We start from the raw sequence: 7,152 nt of genomic DNA on the forward strand, positions 1-7,152 counted from the left end.
ACTGGGGAATGTTTGATGGTTAAGGCAAAGGCATTAGATCTTATCAATTTTAACACCTTAGCTAAAATAGTTAAGTGCCTTTATTGTTTATTCGGTGAACTGGGAACATGACGTACTACAGACTAAGTTCAGGCTTCAGCCTGGAACAGACCATGGAGTGAAGATACATATACATGCTTCTGGCAGGTGATAAGAGGGATTAGGGACAAGCAAAATGGGGACTAAAAGGAGCTAAGAGAATGGTCAAAGGCAAGTTTCTATGACTTTGTGATTTTATCACTTTAGTAAAGAAGAATGTCTTTGTGCTTTTTTCCTAGTCCTTCTGCCACCAGTAAGGATTTTCTCCTCTATGCACCTGAATCCCCTGCAACTCATTCCTTCAAGGCTAGGTTCAGAGGTTGCCTGTTCTGTGAAGGTTTCTCTTACCCTCCAGGCAGAATTTTCTGCTGGTTTCTTGGTGGTTTTAATAGCACTGTAGGCTTTTTTTTTTTTTTTTTAATAAAAACAATCACACAGCATTTATTGTCATTTGGTAATAACAAAAAGGCAATCGAAGTGATATAAATAAATGTTCAAGGACTACATCCACAACAAAGAACACCTAAAAAACACAAACTGTATTGCTTCTCAACAATTTCTTGCTTCATTAGTCACTTCTAGTTGGAGACACTTTGGAAGAGAGTAATATTATCTCCTTTTAGCATGATCTGACCTAGTTGTTTTCTTGACTTTGTTTTAGAATGAATTTCTTCTGCATCATCTAATACAAGGTTCATATATTCATCAAAACCAATGATACAGCCCTCTATTCGCATATTCACTTGCTCATAAAGCCACACCTGAATCCGAGATCTATTTTGCAAGTATCTGAAGATGAGGTTGATGGGCTGCACCATCACCTTCTGCACTTTTTGGCCCTGGCCACAGTACGCCATGCTTGAAGCTGACAAAAGACCTCACTACACCCCACGTTACCTCAAAAAGCTACTTCTGGAATGGACTTTTTTTTTTTTTAAAGAAGATCAGAAGCATCCAAGTCTTGGAATTATTCCAAAAGGATTTTAAAAATAAACATGATTTTTTTTTCAAATATGGTACTGTAATAAATGAAGACTTATTATGCTAGAATTTCCAGCATACAGTAGTGGTGATCCTATGGGCTGCAATAACTGCTTGGTGGTGGGGGGTCCAAACCCAGCTGTACAAGAGGGTGAGGAACCTCAGCAAGGCCTTGGCAGTCTCCTTGGTGATGCATGAGTTAATAAGGTTTGTGGTCATTCTCAATTACAATGTCCCTTTGGAATTAAGATATCTCATCTCGTTCATGCAGAGCAGGTTAACTCCTACATATTCCATAAAACCATCTTCTACGATATCTTGGTTCAACTTTTATCCTGTCAGCAATTATTACATTGTTTACAGTGAAGTCCAGAATAGTTGTCCCTTGTATGCCTTTAAGTCATGCAATTTGACCTACACACCAAGGACAAAGAAGGAGGTGCTGGGAAGAAGGCAAGGACAGAGAGCAGATCAAAAGACCAAGAAAGAGGAAGAGCAAGACAAAAAGAGACTACGGTCCTGAAAAAGCAATATACCTACTGAAAAAGAGTTGGTTTAAGTTGGGAGACATACATCTTATGATATGTTAGCTGATTTCCGTTTCTCAGGCGGGTATCTCTCCATGTTGAAGAAGAATCTAGTGTTTAAATATTTTACTTTTTCATACAATATGAGCTTGAACATAACAGGAACCTTGTGTACTTTGCAATAAGACAACTACTTTACCAGGGACCCAAATGAAGAATAATCACTGCTCACACGGGAGGAAAACCCAGCTCTTTCATAAAGGATTTTCAAGTGAAGTTTTGCATCAGATTTGTTTCAATTTTTGTCGTGAAGGCTGACTCTAGACGACAGCCCCAAGTTAAATGCAGTTCTGCTCCATGACGTTATCCATTTGACCATGAGTGCTTCAAAGGCAGGGACCTGGCCTTGTCATTGGTCATTTTTGTGTTCTGGGCTCCCAGCACACAGTGCTTAATACACTCTGGCTGGACTAACAAAACCACCTTTCCTGCAACTTCAGAACAGCCATTCATTCCCCTACCCTCCTCCTCTTAGGCTTATGATAGATATTGACCCAGATGACCTTGCATTTGTGCACTGTGCCTTGTGCCCTCTAAGAGGGCAGTTTGCTCCCCACAGACTCACCCACAGGCAATGAATAACCCCTTTCAAAGTGTCTTCAATATGTGTGGCTGCACGTGCTGCTTGCTCAGACCACACCGGGTCCCCTCCTACTTGCTTTGGTAAGCATGCCACGCTGCCCTCCAAAGACCTATGGTCCACGGCCTTTCCTTCCAAATGCGCTGAGAGAGCAGATGAGTAACAGGACCGGAGGGCGTATTTGGAAGGACTGTGGACCCCCCCCCCCCCCTTTTTTTGAGCTCCTCCTGGATCTCGACTGAAATAAAGCTGTTGTCTGGGGCATGGAAACGGTTAACCGGCTTTCTGTTCCTCCTCCCTCCCCGCTTGTTCTGGGAGGGATTCTGCTTAATTGTATGGAAACTGCAAACACACCTGGAACAGTGAGAAGCAAATTGGATCCTGGGTGCATGTTCAGTGGACTGCTTAAGTCACTCCACGCCTTCCCGAGTCGTTTTTGAAGCTTGGTGGGGCTGGAATAATTAAGTAAATAAATGAAATCACAGACAATCCGAAGGAAAGAAAACTGCTTCTCCTCACAGTTCAAATTTTTTTCAGACATCTTATTTAGGAACTGTGGGGCAGTCATTCCTTTTTCAGCTTCTTTCCTCTTTACCAGGTCAGCGCCTGGGGCTGTGGGGCCTGAGGTGCTTGGGTCCCAGGCACTTCTGAAGGCTGATTCAGTTTGCAGAGCCTAATCTCCGCCTCTACCCCCCTCCCCCACCTCTGCCCGCCCCTCCCCCACCACCACCAAGAGCACGGGGTAAGCCCAGCAACCCAAACCTGGGCGCTGTCCCAGGGGCTCAGACAACAGCTGGGGAAGCGGGGAAACAAACACCCACTCTGGATTTGTCTGGAGCTGCAGTTATAGGAGGCTTTTTGGCTCAGCAACATCTATCAGAGATATTTTCAGAAAACAACTTCATGCAAAAGATTTCCACCGTAATATTATTACTGGCAATCTCTGTACACTGGCTTTGAGAATCGTACTTTGTGCCATCATGTACCCTGATGGTAGGGGCTCAAGTTGTCAGATCCCATAAAAGCCAGATAAAAAACAGCGTCATTTTTGCTGGCTAGATAATTTTGGAACAGGAAATGCTTCCGGCATAAAAGGATATGAAATTTATGCTAACAATCAAAACTATTGCAAAGCTGGGTTATTAAAACTAATGTTGTTTTTTTAAAAAGCTACACAAATCCAAATAACAGACTTTAAGAGGACCAAGTGATTCTAAGTGGCATTAGACAAAAAGCACAGTTTAACTGTGAATTAGCATGATGTTAATGAACCAGGTTGCTCATTTTCTCTCTGTACTTTATATTGGTTAGGGGATTATATATATATAATGTGTGTATACACACATATGTGTGTATACACACACACATTTATTTATTGTTTTTTTCTATTACAGTTGTCCTGGGGATAATTTCTTTTTTTTTAATATGGGGGAAAAGTGAATGGCTCAAACTGTACATAAGACTCGGGTGATGGTCAATATCTATGCCACTATTTGTTTTCATTAGAAAGCATACTAAACCTCCATAAGATACTAAGCAAAAGTTTTATATATTAGGTTTTGAGAAAATGTTTCATAATTCAGTCTTTTCTATTTCTTACTGGTTTTCATGTATCTTTCAGAAGCCATGATCAAATGAACCTGTACCAAGCCTCTGCTTTTCATTGAGCAGGGTGAAAAAACCACTAGTGTAAGAACTTTGTAAGACTGGACAAGAGGGCTGACTCCAGAACCCTATTCCGGCAGGGCTATAAGGAGCGTCCTGATTTGATTTTAAACATATATTTCACTTGTTCAAATGGACAGGGATTCCTTCACAACTTGGAAGACATTTCTATGATTTTTTTCTTTTTTTGCCTTGGGGAATATTCAGCAGTAAAAATGAAGTAGCCAAAAGGAAAAGATATATATCTGCTTTCCTTCTGCTCCAGGTATATCTTTTCTCTCATATATTTTGTCATTGTCTTAGATTCCAGAAGTGAGAAGGTACAAGTTTGTCCAGTGCTGCTCTAATTGATATTGCTGCTACAAGGCGAGGAAAGGCAAGGAAAGACACATTAAAAAAACTACCCCCCAATAGTGGTCTTAAAATTCAGCAGGAAGACAGGGTACAGTGAAGAATTATACTAAATTATCTCATGCTAAGAATGTCCAAGTATAATTACTAAAAGTTAAAGCATGACTTCCATACAAATATAGAATAAACACATGCCAAAGATTTTATCAAACTCATTAATTAATGAGGAAAACAGTAACATCATAAAGCTGGTTCAAAGAGCATTTGAAGAGCTGAGTATTTATAGGCAATGTAATAAATGACTGTAATAAATTAGATTGCTACATTAAAAACAAACTGCTTAATCTCCAACAGTGTGATAAACCATAACATTTGGGCTTATTTTTTTTCTTGGACAGAAAATATTGCTTCTGTATCAGACACAAGTCTCTTAAGACAACATGTAACTTCACAGAAACTGAGCCTTTAATTTAGATTTCAAATAGCAAAATCAAGCATTGATACAATAGATTATTTTAGAAAATTAAGTAATCCTTGAATGGGCCTGTTAAACGTTGTTTCATTGTGACATTGAAACAATGTTTACCTATCCTTTTGTCCTTGTTTATAACTTAGGGATAACTTTCTTAACAAGTGACATAAGGAAACCTGAATTTACCACCCAATTATCTGTTACTTTTTTTTTTTTGACATGATGCTTGGTAAAAATGAAATTTTAATCAAGTCTCTATCAACCCTTTGTCACTTCCTTGATTCTTTCAATGTTAGTAGTTGGAGTTTGTGTACTTTGTAGCTTATGAATTAGGCTCACTGATGGTTTCCATTCTCAGCAGCCTGGCTTGCTGAGCAGGTAGAATGTCAATGACAGTGAAAATCTATTCTACGTGACATGTGATGTTAGCTACACCAACTCCCCCAAATTCATCATTCATTCATTCACTCATTCATTAATTCATGTCTCTCTCTCTACCCCCCTCTCTCCCCTCTCTCTCTTCTCTTTCTTTCACACACACAATGAAAATAATGAGTCCAGACAAATTTATGAGGAAAGGGAAAGTGAATACCACCAGAGGAAGCTACCTTCCTTTGAGTTTCTTGATTAGCTAGGTGATAGACTAGACTCCATGTGTAACAGAACCTTAGATGTCAACTCTTCCTATTTCCCTATTATAGCAGGAGTCTTCAGGACAGTCTTGCCTGTGATCTTTGTAAAATCCAAATTAAATCATGTCGCTTTTCTATGACAACAGTGAATGGCTCTCCATTGCTCTCAGCATGAAATCCAAGTTTTCCTACCCTGATCAACAAGGTCTAGCCCCTCTTAATCTCTGCAGCCTCAAACCTCTCCACTGTTCTCCTCTTGCACTTTTTCCTTCCAGTGTAGGATTTTGTTTTAGTTTTTCAAATGTGTCCTGTTCTCATTCACTTCAATGCAGAGGATGTGTTTTCTCTCTACATAGTTCATAGTCCTCAGGGCTGGTCTGAAAAAGATCCTGTGAATTTCACCCAAAGGTTCTTGGTTGCTCCTTAGCACAGTATTCAGTATCACTTACCCTTGAGGTGGAACTATATATGAAATAGCAGAATGGGGTTGGTACATCAGGAGATTACAGGAATCACAGAAACTCAGCACACTGAGATTCTGGCCAGCATCCGCCAAAGTTGCTCACAGTATCTTTGAGAACAACGTGGAGGCATGCATCCTGGGTCATAGTGCTGAGTGAGATGGTAACTGGTTGAACACAGAACCTCAAGGGGACGTAAGTGAGAGGTCAATAGAATACATGAGGGAGGTCTCTGTCATTGCAGGTCATTATTTTCATAAAGGTTTTGGAGGTAGACCTTAGTAGCAGGCTGATACAATTTTCAAATGGACCCAAGTAGGAAGAAGTTAATGTTTTAGATGATTAGTTGACAAAATATTCCTGAAATATTGACAATAATGGGTAATATCTAACCAGAAAAAAAAGTTTTAATGCATAGTCACAATGAAACAGCTCAATGATAAGATAGCATGGGAAAGGGAAGGAGATTTTGGTGAGTCTAGTTGAGAGTGAGTTCCATATGAGTTCACAGGGTGATGTGGCTTCCACACAAAGGCAGGATTTCATGGCAAAATTAATGAAAGCATAGTACTTATATCAATGAGGGTTTCAGTGTCATTTTTCCCTGCCTTGCTCAATTCAGAGATGGGGATCTGTGTTTGGATTCAGGTATGATAGTTCAGGATGCTGGCAAGCTAGAGTGTGTCCAGAGGAACACACACACAGGATGGAGAGGTGACTGAAAGCTTGGTGCTGGCAGGGTTGGTGGAAGACAGCTGCATTATTTAGCTTGGAAACAAGAATGGGAATATAATAACTCTTTTCAAATATTTGGAGGGATAGTTCATGGATGAAGGATTTATTTTATTTGGTGTGGCTCCAGAAACACAACTGGGACCCATAAGAGAAAGTAGTAGTTAGGAAAGTGGCTTGATGTATCTCCCTTCCTTTGGACAGAGCGTCACGACACCAAGCTGCTTCAAGAAGCTGTGAGGTCCTTGTCCCTGAAAATATTGAGAGGCCAGACAACCAATGACTTAGAAATGTAGGAGTATTAGGGAGAAGGCAGTGAACTGTCACACTTTAATGTTCTTTCAACTTGTACATAATTGCTGTCTCTTTATTAAGACCTGTATTTTACATAGCATGTAAACTTAAATAAATAAATATGTACGAGGAACGGCTTTCTCAACAGCTCTTTGTGCAGCTGGTGTGATGTAATGGGAAAAGCCCAAGTTTTGAGAACAAATTGCATGACACTGTCTGGCTGTGTGATCTTGGGCACATCTTGTCATTTCTCTGAATCCCTATTGTGTAAACTGAATGAAATAGGACTAATACTCACTTCTGGTTGAAATACAGCGAC

General features: G+C 40.1%; 1 pseudogene; it reads right to left on the reverse strand.

The window, feature by feature from the left end:
• Positions 1–599: 599 nt before the first annotated feature.
• Positions 600–989, reverse strand: LOC150020911 (small nuclear ribonucleoprotein E pseudogene; annotated as a pseudogene).
• Between the last annotated feature and the right edge of the window lie 6,163 nt (positions 990–7,152).

This window comes from Furipterus horrens, unplaced genomic scaffold, assembly GCF_987537825.1.
Source record: "Furipterus horrens unplaced genomic scaffold, mFurHor1.1.pri manual_scaffold_1, whole genome shotgun sequence".
In the NCBI taxonomy this organism is placed as follows: Eukaryota; Metazoa; Chordata; class Mammalia; order Chiroptera; family Furipteridae; genus Furipterus; species Furipterus horrens.